Genomic DNA, 14681 nt, shown 5'->3' with positions numbered 1-14681 from the left:
TTGCTTGTAGTATTCCTTATTCTGTTGTGAAGTGAATGTCATGATGTGGCCCCTCACCACGGCCTTCATGGTATGCCTGGAGGAGAGGAGGCACCTTTTTTAGGAGATTCCTTGTGCCTGTGCTGTGGAAGGCCTGGAAGACGCCTGCGGGCAGGTTGGCTGAATTGAATCTATTCTCCCTTGAGAACAGACGTTTAAGGGGGGATATCATCACCCTGTATAAATATATAAATGGTCCATATAGAGAACTATCTTTCCAATTATTCACTTTGAGAATATTACACAGAGTTGGAAAAAACAGGAGTTTGAAAACAAAAGCAGTTAAATCCTTATAGTAACTAGTGTTGTTGTTTGAATTCTAGTCATCCTAATGTTCGACACGAAAATGACCGTTCGAATTCTGGTGTACCCGACCCGAATTTTGCTGGATCCGAAGCCCAGAATTCGACCCTCCCACAATGCCTAGGGACCTCCCCCATGATGCCTAGGACGCTCCAATAACAGCAGGGATGCTCCCCTCCATGTTTGTTGTGGCAGGCAGCCGATTGGCTGTCTGTCACTGCATGCCACACAGGCAGGCATTGGCCTATATAAGGCCAGGGCGTGCCTGCATTTACCACTCCTGACAGAGATTTGCTAGCATCAAAACCTTTCTGTGCTGCTTGGCTTGCTTTGTCAAAGTAAAAAAAAAAGTGCTTTACTTAGTTGGACTGTGTCACACTCACACTATTAGTCAGATAGATTGTTGGGTTGTACTGTATGGGTGCAGTCCTGAAATCTGTTTCAGATAGGTAGAGTGTTTCACTGTTAAATAGATAGATAGATAGATAGATAGATAGATAGATAGATAGATAGATAGATAGATAAGCAGGGGAAGATGCAGCTGCAGCAAGGCCTGCATACCTACCTCCGCCCAGAGCACATCGCCATGCAATTTACTCCTCAACCTCCACCTCCTCCTTTGACTCTTGTGCCTCAACCTCTTCCTCCAGGGACTTTGCCATGGAGACCCAGCACCTTCCATTCGGCAGCATCTGTTCACCGCCAGCAACAACCTGCAGTTTGCTATTTGGGTGCACAATTCAGACATTGCCATGCAGTGCTGAGGTTGCGAAGCCTGGGTTGACACAGCCACACGGGTGCAGCCATTCCAAGTGCCTTGAGGGAGCAGGAGGACATATGGCTAACTCCCAACAGACTTCAGCCGGACAAGGTCATATGTGACAACGGGGCCAATCTGCTGGCAGCCCTGCGTTGTGGCAAACTCACACACATACCTTGCCTGGCTCACGTCATGAACCTGATAGTACAGCACTTCCTTAGGAATTACCCAGGCCTCCAGCCCCTGTTGCTGAAGGCCAGAAAGTTGTCAGCGCATTTCCGCCGGTCGTACATAGCCAGTGCCAGATTGGTGGATTTACAGCGAAATCTCAACCTGCCAGTGCGCCGGTTAATTTGTGATGTGGCTGCAGTGGCCAGGTTTGGTGCGTCCCAACGCTAGGCTGGGTCCCCCGGACACTGTGGAGGTGTCACCACGTGTTGCTGCTCTCCGGAAGGGATGGTAAGGAGAGGTGCACCCTAATGGAAAATAAGTCCAGAGAGTCAGGGTCTGCAGTAAACCAGGGTGCTCTTTTACTGGAAGGATTCAGGTACAAAACAATACAGGAAAGGCATTAGGCTGGCTTCTCCAGTCTCCTCCCTGGCAGAAGAAGGCTTTGATGCTGAGGAAATGCCTGAGCTAGCTTTCCGTCTTTCTCTTCAGAAGGCTGGTACCCTGGTCCAAGGCTGGTGATCCAGGGTCTGTGGCAGCATATCCCCGTCTCAGCGTCTTCTTCTGGTCTCGCAGTAGTCTGGCAGAGTCTCCTCTTCCAAGCACTGGTACCTAACTGCAACACACTAGGGGCTCTGACTGCTCTCCTTATATACAGTTTTTGCTAGACTAGAACCTTCTGGAGGGTGGAGTGGAGTGGAGTGGAGAAGCTCAGCACAAACAGATACATTGTTTCAGCTCATGTCTGGTATAGACTTACATAGGAACGTCAATGATACCCAATGGCAATGACACAGAAGGTTTTCCAGACAAAAACAAGTTTCCAGACATATCAACAGAGCTACAACCAGACATTTAAAAGGTCAGGCTGTCTGGTTTTTGGTGGTAAACAAGCCTGGATTTTTCCCTCCAAAACATGGTAAACAAGTCTGGATTTTTACCTCCAAAACATGGTAAATAAGTCTGGATTTTTCCCTCCAAAACATGGTGGTAAACATGTCTGTTTTTTTCCCTCCAAAACACAGTCTTCTTTAAACCCAATGGCAGCTGTGGAAAATTACTAGCTTTTCTAATAGTCTCTCAGCATTCATTAACCCGTTCCACAAAGCCATGTAAATATAGTGATAATGAACAGGATACACAGGATACACGCAATTACACAGTATTAAACAGTGCAAGTTAACCCTTTTAGGTGAAATAAAGGAAGAAGTTTTAACTTTACATAGGGGAAATTGGCAAATATCCACAAATGTCCAAATGTCACCGTACTCCCTGCTCTAGAGCACTACATGCCCACACGCTGGAATTCCACCGTTTACATGCTGCAGCGGCTGGCTGAACAACGGAAAGCGGTGGTGGATTACGTGGCAGAGTCTGTTCGTTTCAGACGTATACCTACACAAACTTTCTTCAGCCCTGCGGAGTGGCTGCAAATTGAGGACTTGTGCACTGTATTGTCACCTTCCTCCTCCTCCTCCTGCTGTAAATGATGGTGCCGCCTGCCCAGTGCCAAACTCTAGATGACAGATACTATTGCCGTCCATGCTCCGTCTCAGAGCCCACTGCCTCGTCCTCCTGCTGTAAATGATGCTGCCGCCTGCCCAGTAACAAACTCTAGATGCCAGATACTAATGCTGTCCACGCTCCGTCTCAGAGCCCTCCGCCTCCTCCTCCTGCTGTAACTGATGCTGCCGCCTCCCCAGTATCCGACTTTAGATGCCAGATACTAATGCCGTCCACACTCCGTCTCAGAGCCCACCGCCTCCTCCTTCTACTGTAACTGATGCTGCCACCTGCCCTGTACGCAATTGTAGATGTAACAAAGATCCTCTGTTTGTCTGTTGAGATGATTGGGTTACATACAGTGTCTGACCTAATTATCTCCCAGACAGAGGAGAGACATTGTGTGTTAAGTACGGGAGACTTTATAAACAATGTGGTTTTATTGTCTGGAGATGAGTGGGTTACGTCCTGTGTCTGAATTTATCTATTTATTTCCCAGACAGAGGAGAGACATTGAGTGGGAGTGTCCCGGATTGTGTGGTTATTTCCATTGGTCCGTGTGTCTATAGCTTATTTCTCCATCAGGTCCAGAGGGGAGGTCCCCTTGCATGGGGACTTGTAAATAATACCAAGTGTGGCATCAATAAAGTGTTCCTCTTCTTTCTTTTTTCACCCTCAACTCGCAGCCGTGTCTCGTGTTGTAGGGAACTGCCTTATTACTCTTGTAAGAGCTGCCCAACTATGGGGAATCAAAATTCAGCTTGGGGATTCGCTCTACAGGGCCACCCGGACTCCTCCTGCTGTAAATGATGCTGCCTCCTGCCCAGTAACAAACTCTAGATGACAGATAATAATGCCCTCCACTCTCTGTCTCAGAGCCCACTGCCTCCTCCTCCTGCTGAAAATGATGCTGCGTTCTGCCCAGTACCAAACTCTAGATGCCAGATAGTAATGTCGTTCACACTTCGTCTCAGGGCCCACCGCCTTTGAATCATGCTGTTACTGCTGCTGCCTGCCTAGTACACAACTCTAGATGCCAGTTACTAATGCCTTCCACACTTTGTCTCAGAGCCCACCACCTCTTCCTCCTGCTGTTACTGCTGCCGCCTGCCCAGTACCCAGTACGTAGCTGTAGATGCCAGTTAACAACACTGTCCATGCTGCATTTTACAAAGTTACAGATAGCAGATAGGAAATGGCAGTCCCCTACAAAGCAATGTCTCCACTAACTACAGCTTCTACACTGTCCATATAGGTGATGGTCTCAACCACTAATGGCGTTCTTGCTCCGTCCCAGGGCCCACCACCTTCTCCTCCCAGTACCCAGGTCTAGATGCCAGTTAACAATGCCATCCACACTTCTCAGTGCCCACCGCCTCCTCCTCCTGCTTTAACTGATGCTGCCATCTGCCCAGTACCCAACTCTAGATGCCAGTTACTATTGTCGTCCACACTTCCTGTCAGGGCCCACCACCTTCTCCTCATGCTATTACTGCTGCTGCCTGCCCAGTAACCTACTCTAGATACCAGTTACTAAACCAGCCCAAACTTCGTCTCAGGGCCAACCGCCTCCTTCCTCTGCTGTTACTGATGCTGCCGCCTGCCCAGTACCCTACTCTAGATGCCAGTTACTAATGCCATCCACACTTTGTCCCAGTGCTCACCACCTCTTCCTCCTGCTGTTACTGCTGCCGCCTGCCCAGTACCCAGTACCCAGCTGTAGATGCCAGTTAACAACCCTGTCCATGCCGCATTTTACAAAGTTACAGCTAGCAGATAGGAAAAGGCAGTCCCCTACACAGCAATGTCTCCAGTAGCTACAGCTTCTACATTGTCCATATAGGTGATGGCCTCAACCACTAATGCTGTCTTTGCTCCGTCTCAGGGCCCACTGCCTCCTCCTCCCAGTACCCAGCTCTAGAAGACAGTTAACAATGCCATCCACACTTCTCAGGGCCCACCGCCTCCTCCTCCTGCTGTAACTGAGGCTGCCCCCTGCCCAGTACCCAACTTGTATATGTCGGGGGGATGAGATGGGAGACACCGGTATGTTTAACGGGAACTGAGAGGTCCTGGATGACCACATTGAGCCATGAAGTTATTGAGCTCTGCAGACATCCGGAGACTTCTCCACAACAAGTATGTGGCAGTCCTGGGAGACTCCATTCAAAGATCCGTCAACAAGTATCCTGTGAAAATACTGCAGAATGACGAGTTTCATACTGAGAAGCAGCTGAGAGCGAAGGGTGGGATGTCATTTGCAAATGAAACGTTGGGGGATCTCTGGGTGAAATGCACAATGCCATAATTTACCGCCAAGTGCATCATTACACCAACTTGTACGGTTCTGTTTCCTGACCCGTGTCTCTTCGAAGTACATAGAGAGCGTGCTTGCCATCTTTGAACATGGACCTCAGCCCGACGTTGTTATCATCAACTCGTGTATATAGGATGTTATCAGGTATCATGAGCAATCACTGCAAATGTACAAAACCAACCTGGACCACCTGTTTATTTGGCTCACCGAGGTGCTGAGCCCCAAATGTCTGGTGATATGCCACATGTCCATGTCTGTTGGATTCAAAGCTGGTGAAGTGCTAGGGTACCCAATTCCTAATGTGGGCTGGGACATCATAGAAGGTAATTTCTACAGNGCCACACTGGCAGATTTGCACCAAGTTAATGTGATTGACATGCACTTCCACTTACGCTTTGAGCTGCGCTCCAGGGTTAAAAATGCCACCCACTCAAATCCACTCATTGGAAGTATACCTGCATTCTGATGGCTCATATTGATCAAGCCAGGGGTGTGCAGCAGGAACAGCAGGAAGAGGAGGCAGTGGGCTCTGAGACGGAGCGTGGACAGCATTGGTAACTGGCATCTAGAGCTGGGTATTGGGCAGGCGTCAGCAGTAACAGCATGAGGAGGAGGCGGTGGGCCCTGAGAGGGAGCAAGGACGGCATTAGAGGTTGAGGCCATCACCTATATGTCCAGTGTCGTAGCTGTAGCTTTTGGAGACATGAATCGATGAACGAGATTCCAATCTGTCCCTACCTACTATGTAGTGAAACCACATGAAAGTGAACAGGCTTGGCCGAATCAGAGAGGAAAGAAGACCCTCTTGAGATTGAGTCTAGTCGGGTATCTAGAGCTGGGTACTGGGCAGTGGGCAGGCGGCAGCAGTAGGTAGGGACAGATTGGAATCTCGTTCATCTATTCATGTCTCAAATAGCTACAGCTTCTACACTGTCCATATAGATGATGGCCTCAACCTCTAATGCCATCCTAGCTCCTCCTCATGCTGTTACTGATGTCGCCTGCCCAGTACCCAGCTCTGGATGCCAGTTACCAATGCTGTCCACGATCCATCTCAAGGCCTACCGCCTCCTCCTCCTGCTGCCAACTGTCAATACTAGCACTTATCAGTACTCCATTACTCCAGTACTAAATATGGCATTTCAGCCATCTAGGTGGCATTGATGATGCACTACACCCAGCTCTAGATGCCAGTTACCAATGCGGTCCCCGCTCCATCTCAGTGCTCACCGTCCCTCCTCCTGCTGCTGCCACCTGTCACTTGTAACCAGAGGAACCCCCTCGTGGCCATCTCTGCCTCTACTCGGAGACCCGTATATTATCCGGCATGTTCCCTTCACTGCCCCATAAAATGGCTTTGCCAGCAACAGAAAAAAGACTTCCTTATTTTTTTTTTTACTTGTACAGTGTTGTTCAGAGCTGGGGGAGTCTTGGCATGTCTTTTTAAATGTATTTATAGGCTGTAGAAGCTCTACACAGTCCCGAAAAACAACACAAATTTTTACCCCAATGGCTTTAATGGAGTTCAAAGTCGACATTCGTTCACCGGAATAATTATGCATTATTCGACCGAATAGAGGTCAAATCCAATAGTGAGCTATTTGACCAACACTAATAGTAACCACAAACTGTAAGTAAACTTTTATAATTCCTCGTAAACAAAAATTGTAACTGGGGAAATGAGTGGTAGCAAGGTGGGAAGTTTTGTTCAGTGCACAGTCTGTCACATGTATGCACAAATGGAGCAACAGCTCCTAGGTTATTACCGCTGTGACAGATGTGAGCAAGTCGCCTTTTTGGTATCCCACATTGGAGAGCTGGAGAAGCGCATTGCAACACTGAAATCACTGGATCACCTTGAGAGGGGTCTCCTTCTCACTGAGCAGGCAGTTTTTGGCTTAGATGTGGTGCAGAGGTTAGCCAGGATGAGCATGTAGGGAGTGTAGAAGGGAAGGGTTTGGGTTCATAGAGCACTGGGCTGACTTTTCATTGGGGTACAACCTGTATGCCAGAGATTGTTTGGACCTAAATGAAAGGGGGTCTGCTGTGCTAGGAGAAAGATTTAGGGGAATGGTGGAGGGATATTTAAACTAGAACAGAGACGGGTGGGACAGTCAAATAAGGTGTCAGAAAGGTTATTCAGGGGTCAGACACTAGTGGAGGGTGGATTGGGGATAGTTGAGGGGAGGATTATGGATAATTGTAAGGAGCTTCCCATGTTACAAACAAACATTGGATTGTGTAGTACTAATTGTACTAAAAACAAAAGGATTTAGCAAAAAATGATGGTAAAAGCAGCATTGGTTTAAAGAGCCTGTTCACCAATGCTAGAAGTCGAGCAAACAAGATAGGGGAGTTGGAAGCCTTAATGAGTGAAGAGAATTATGACTTAGTTGGTATTGCTAAATCCTGGCTTTATTCTTCGCATGACTGGGCTGTCATTATTCCTGGGTATACTCTCTTTTGTAAAGGCAGAGTCAAACGAAAGGGTGGTGGTGTCTGTATGTGAGAAGTGATCTAAAAGTGAATGTGAAAGAAGAAATTGTAGATGGAACAAGTGATGAGGTTGAGGCATTATAGGTGGAGTTCAATGTGGGGTTCAATAACACACAATAATTATTTATTCCCTCAGGAATAATTATAATTATTGGAGTTAGCTATAAGCCCCACAATGCTAAGGAAGAAATAGAAAATCAACTACTAGCACAGATAGAAAAAGTAGCAAAAAGTGGAAGTGTTTTAATCATGGTGGATGTAAACTACCCTGACATTGACTGGAGTAATGGCACTACAGGAACAGCAAAAGCCCCATCTAGAAATGATACTCTGCTGGACCTAGTTCTTTCTAACAATTCAGAGCTTATAACACATGTGCAAATAAAAGAGAACCTGGGTAGCAGTGACCATAAAATGGTTTCATTTATGTGTAAGCTGTAAATAGGAAGCAAAAACAGGAAAGATAAAAACTTTTAATTTTAAGCATATTTTCCATTATTAAGGGCGGCTCTCTGTGACTTGGACTGGGAGACAATATTGTCCTCAAAGAACACTTTTCTTTTCTTACAAAAGAAAACTGAAAAATATATTCCAATGGGTAATAGATTAAAGAGGCTAAAATTAAAACCTATGTGGCTCACAGCTGATGTTAAAAAAGCCATAAGGAACAAGAAAAGGGCATTCCAAAAATCTCACCTTCATCATTTGAAACCTATAAAGAATATAACAAAAGATGTAAAAAGGAGATAAAATGTCCAAAACTTCAAAATGAAATACAGATTGCAAAGGAATGTAAGGCAAACCCCCCAATTTTTTTCAAATATATTAATAGCAAAAAGATCAGATCTGAACATGTAGGCCCCTTAAAGGATGTCGCTGGGTTTGTAACTGGGGATAAAGACAAGGCAGATTTACAAAACACTTTTTTTTAATTCTTGTGTACACGAAGAAAAATGGCAGAGCTCATGTCCAAATTCATAAAAGCAATGTCACTGCCCTAAATGAGTCACAATAGCTCAGAATTAATATGATTGAGAAACAGCTGGGAACAATTGGGGTTGACAAAGGACCAGGACCTGATGGATTACATCAACGTGTCCTCAAAGAGCTGAGCACAGTAATTTCAAAGCCATTATTTCTAATTTTTAGAGACTCTTTAGTCACTGGCAAGGTACCGATATATTGGCGTAAGGCCAATGTTGTTCCTATCTTCAAAAAGGGAGCAAAATCATTACCAGGTAACTAAACCTTTAGTTTAACTTACATAGTTGGAAAGGTCTTTGGAGAGTTTGATAAAGAACCACATAAAGGAGTTTCTGCAAGAAAATAATATTATAAGTAATAGTCAGCATGGCTTCAAGAAAGACAGAAGTTGTCAAACATTTACTCTCTTTTTATGAGGAAGCAAGTAAACAGGTAGACAGTGAAATAGCAGTTGATATAGTGTACTTGGACTTTGCTAAAGAATTTGACACTGTACCCCACAGACAGGTAATATGCAAGTTAGTGTTGATAGGTTTAGAAAAGTCAATCTGTAAATGGATAGAGAACTGGCTTAAAGATTGCATCCAGACAGTTGTAATTAATGATTCATACTTTGAATGGTCTAAGGTTATCAGTGGTGTACCCCAGGGTTCATTGTTGGGACCTTTACTGTTTAACATCTTTATAAAAGATATAGAGTTTGGGAATAAAAGTTCCATCTCTGTGTTTGCAGATGACACCAAACTATGTTATAGAATTAGGTCCATACAGGATGTCTATAATCTACAAGCAGACCTGGATGTACTGTTTGATTGGGCAGCCAAGTGGCAAATGACATTTATTATAAATAAATGTAAAATTATGCACTTGGAAGCTAAAAACATGCATGTTTTATACTGTCTAGGGGGAATACATTTGGGGGAGCCAAAAATGGAAAAGGATCTGGGGGTTCTGGTAGATCATAGACTTAACAACAGCATGCAATGCCAAGCTGCAATATCTAAAGCTAGTAAAGTACTTTCTTGTATTAAAAGAGGAAAAGACTGAAGAGATGGAGACATAATCCTCCCCCTGTACAAAGCATTGGTCAGACCACATCTCAAATATGCAGTCCAGTTTTTGGGCACCAGTTCACAAAAAGGACATTGTTGAATTGGAGAGAGTGCAGAGAAGGGCTACTAAATTAATAAAAGCAATGGAGAAGCTCAGCTATGAGGAGAGATTAGCTGAACTGAATCTATTCTCCCTTAAGAAGAGACGTTAAAGGGGGGATATGATCACCCTGTATAAATATTTAGAGAACCATATAGAGAACTCTCTTTTATTCCCCATTATTCACTTTGAGATCATTACAAAGAACAAGAGGGCACTCTTTACATCTGGAGGAAAAGAAGTTTAAGCTCTGGATAAGGAAGGGATTCTTCACTGTAAGGTCTGTGAAAATGTAGAATCAGCTCCCTCAGGAAGTAGTTTCAGCAACTACTATTGATTGCTTTAAGAAAAAGCTAGATGTTTTTCTAGAAACACAGAATTTAACTGGGTAATAATGCTTTAAAGTAAAAATAACATTGACTGTTGATCCAGGGAACATCCGATTGCCTCATGGAATCAGGAAGGAATGTTTTTCCCCTGTTGAAGCAAATTGTACCAGGGTTCTTTTTGCCTTCCTCTGGACCAACTATGTCTGTAGGGTTTTATATCTGGGATATGTTTATTTCCCTAGTGGTTGAACTTGATAGACTTTAGTCTTTTTTCAACCTAACCTACTATGTATCTATGTAACTCTGTAAGGTGACTAACAGATTTTTTTCTATGTTTCCAGAGATCATGGCCTATGATGCATTCAACAACCCAGAATTTATGCATGCATTTATTGAAACCTACAGATCCTATCCCTGTCTGTAAAAGGTGAAGTCTGGGGAGTATGCCCAGGTACCTGAAGATGAAGGCTTACAATGCTATGGTGGAGCTCTGCAAAAGCATGAACCCTGTTCAAGAATTGAACAAAGTGAAGGCTTCACAGCAGTCAGGTGCTGGCGCAGAAGATGTATCCATACCTAAATTATGGTCCTTCAACTTTTTGACTTTCACCACTGATCACAAGGAAGGGCGTCCATCAGTGTGCAGTCTAGGAGAGGAGAACAATGATGGAGGGGAAAGTACACATTGTCGTTGATGAGACTCCTGATATGTTCATGACCCAGAATGGGGTAAGTTACCCACAAATATTTTTATTGTACAATTTTTTAAAACACAGTAGATTAGTACAGATTTTTATTGCAGTGAAACACACATTGTCGTCATTTCTAAATTGTCATGCTATCCTGCTATTCCACTGGTTCTGTTGTGTTGAAGTACTGCAAGTACTTGGTTCGGTTTTCTTTTGTTGACACTGAAGCATTCTGCGGTACTGCATGCTGTAGATCCACTAGACTAGTGAATTGGCTATTGCTTTCCCCCAGTGCAATGTGTGCTGCTGTACCAAAATCTTGCTCTATTAGTGAGTCAAACGATGCACTGAAAACGATGCACCAGCGTAGAAATTTGTGCAGCAAGCAGCAAGCATTGACTACCTTGTCTATGCACAGATTTGTAGCAGTATGAAATACTCTGAAGCCATTTGCTGAAATACCAAATGGATTCTCAAGCACCTTCCTAGCATGAGATAGCCTGTAGTTGAAAATTCTTTACTGTTGGTCCAAATTGCTCTGATGGAATGGTTTTATTAAGTTGTCATGTAATGCAAAAGCTTCATCTGCAACAAACACAAAGTTAATTCCCTCTACAGTTTGGCTGTTTCTAGGAAGGTGCAGTTGCTTGTTTAACAGCTTTTTGTGAAATGGCGTATCTTCCAGGACCCCTCCATCATATATGAGCCCGTTTTTGCCTGTGTCAACTTAAACAAATTCATAACTTACTAACTATTGCCATGAGCACAATGCTGAAAAAACCCTTGTAACTGTAATAGAAGGAACCACTGTCTGCTGGTGGGGTAATCCCTACATGTTTACCATTAATTGCCCCTCCGCAATTAGGGAAGTTCCAGAACTGTTGAAAATCTAAATTGATGGGCAGCCATTCCCTTAGGTGTATCAGGAAACTGAAAGGAGAACATAGGAGTTATTATGGATAATAAAATGTTTCTATTTTCTTTTCTTTCTTGCAGACAATCCTCCTTGGATTGAAAGAGGCTAATGGGTCAAATTAAGGTACTTACAGTGCTTGACACATTTATGTTTTTCAAATTTACCTTAGTTTGATTTAAAGACCATCTGGGTAAACATTTACGTCTTCACCGTTACCATTTACTGGTGGTTGTCAGGATGCAGAGCTTAAACATGCTAATTGTTTGACCCAATCATTTTTGTTATGCTTGAATATTTTTTTTTATTTCCAACCATTTTTAATGTCTTGATTAGGTACCTAAGTCTCAATTACTGATGAAAGTGTTACATTGTAAATAAAGTTTGTCAAGCAGGCAATTCATCAAATTGTTGTGAAGATATCAGCAGCTTTCTTTCTGTTCTATTTTTTTTTGTAAAATTTTTTTTTAATTTTTCCAGGTCCTAGAGTAAAATGTAGTTAGCATGAAAAAATACAAAGCGACAACAAGTATGTATTTGCTGGAATGTGAGTACAAAATCAGTGAACTAAAGTTATGAATTTAGAGGAAATAAGAAGGGTTTATTTGAATAAAACTTGTGAATAATGCTGTGATGTATAGATGCAAGGGTATCCATAAACTGTTGTCATAAATGAAACATATCCTCTAGGGCACTTCATAAAAGACAAAATCATCAACTCTATCTACCATTCTGAATAAATTGCCTTGGCATTAAAGCAAACCCTTAACAAAAGTTCATTGGAAAGATAAATGTGAATTTTACTGAAAGGTTGGGAGATGTCCATGGGTTGGGATAAGGCTTAGGTTTGAGGAGTTCGAAGTCCATGGTAAACACAAAACCTGACAGATCGATTTTACAAAATGCCTTTATTGGGGGTTACGTCTAAGTGCCATACTATACCATATGGTTCTATATTATGCACATTTACTGTGAATTGCAGAGTAATATATACAATTATTTGTGTACTCACCATGTGCTCACAGTTTAAAGCAGTGGTTGAGACACTGCCTTTCATAATAAATTTCGGCCGTGCACAGCCACAGCATGCGCAGGAAGTGGTTGAGTGACTGACAAAGACTTTCTCCTCCCAAGCACAAAGAGGACTGCTAATACACCATCTTCCCCCATTCATTTTCTACATTATAGACATCAGGGGACATCAGAAAAGGACCAGCAAGAGGCAGTTGTGTTCCCCAAGCTTAGGTTTACGGTGAAGTGGGCTCCACTGGTGAGGGGTAATGATGTGGAAGCACACAATCTATGGGTGCCTCTGACAGGAGGATAGACTGGATAGGTGGAAATTTGTCCAGTGGCAGGTTGTAAAGGACTGAAGGAAGCAACTGTCCATTTGTCTTACAGGTAAAAATCACTGTTATTCCTAGGGCCAAGGTTTTTTTTTTGTATAAATTTAATTTTATTAAATTTTGAACAAAAAAATTAGTTACAGAAAACATAAAACCACAGAGAAAAAAAACTATCAAAGGAAACATACAGCAGATTTGTTAAAAAATAAAAAAAATATGAAACTTTGAAAAATTAGAATTATTATATAAAACAGTGTTTACAAAACAATGGGTACAGTACACATATAATTATCTCCATACAACCATATTATCTTCAAACTGTGAACATTATTATAAAACATAAACCATTATACTTATCAATAAGAAATATGTATTTCCAACCCTTTTGTCCCGATGCATGGACCATTAAATGAAATAATAACAATGGAAAGACAAGTAGGATAGAAAAAGAAAGAGTAAAGAAAAGAGATTGGGGAATGGTGGCAGAGAAAAAAGGGGGGGCTTGTAATCTAATTGAGCAATGACCTCAATGAACTTAACCTTAACATATTACCATTACACAGACATGGACATACTCGAGGGCAGCCGCAGGTCTAGAATGCCAGAAGGAGTCGAGATGTTGGTCCCCCAGGGATTCCAGATAATTTCAAACTTGTCAAATCCATCATGGAGCCTGGCCATGAGCTGTTCCATGATTATTTTCTTAATACGATTAGGAAGTGCTGTTTATGTAGGGGGGACTCAGATTTCCAATACTTGAAGATAAGGCATCTAGCTGCCATTAATATATTGGTCATTAAGCGTTTATTGGGTTTAGATTCATTGGGTTTAGTTCATGGACCGGTAGTCCTAGTAAGTGGGTATGTCCAGGGGGATAGGTTTTTCAAACAGCTCCTCTAACAGGTCATTTATCATTTGCCAGTATGGAGTTATACATGGACAAAACCAAAAGATGTGGTGTGGGGAACTAACTTCAGGAGCCACACCTCCAACAGAGATTACTTGCATTTGGAAAAATCCTATGAAGCCCCTCTGGAATAAAATACAGTGTATTAGTAATTTGTATGTATTTTCTTTATATATAGTACAAAAATAACTTTTCTGGGCTTGTTGCCATAATATTTTCCAAATATCCTCCAGGAGTGCTCTAGTGGATCTGTTCCCACTTTTGCATGTAGGTATGTTTTGACACCGGGGTATTGGAATTCAACATGAAGGACCTGGTAAATTCCTGAAATCAATCCTCTATGGGAGGGCGCACCTACACACCATTTCTCAAAGGAGGTGGGGGGCACCAGATCTTTTGTTAGAGTCTGCGCATAGTGCCGAATTTGTAGATAACTGTGAAATGAAATATATAAATATTCACAAAGGGACAGATAGAGCGAAAAGTAGGCATTTTAAGCATAAACAAGGTTAACTTGTATTTATTGTGTATAGAGTCTAGGTAGACCTATTTCCAATATAGCACTCCTAGTCTAAGTATATAATTGAAAGAAAGCAAATGAAAAACTTTTTTATTAGCAAAACAAAAGATATCTATCTTAACGTTATTTGCGTATTTCATGTCCCGATGCTTTTCGCCAAGATGACTTCCTCAGGGGATTATTGAGATTATGGTGATAGATACTTCAAAGAATAATCACTAATCAGTGCATAGAGACAAAACAAGAAAAAAAAAG

The 14681-nt window shown here is 42.7% G+C and overlaps 1 long non-coding RNA gene across 1 annotated transcript; it reads left to right on the top strand.

Moving 5' to 3' along the window:
* Positions 1–10397: 10397 nt before the first annotated feature.
* LOC140322207 (uncharacterized) lies at positions 10398–13459 on the top strand. Its single transcript, XR_011919174.1, has 3 exons — positions 10398–10780; positions 11737–11779; positions 12134–13459. It is a non-coding gene; the product is annotated as an uncharacterized lncRNA (long non-coding RNA).
* Positions 13460–14681: the final 1222 nt, after the last annotated feature.

This window comes from Pyxicephalus adspersus, chromosome 1, assembly GCF_032062135.1.
Source record: "Pyxicephalus adspersus chromosome 1, UCB_Pads_2.0, whole genome shotgun sequence".
Lineage (NCBI taxonomy): Eukaryota > Metazoa > Chordata > Amphibia > Anura > Pyxicephalidae > Pyxicephalus > Pyxicephalus adspersus.
This window is presented reverse-complemented; position numbering and strand designations above follow the sequence as displayed.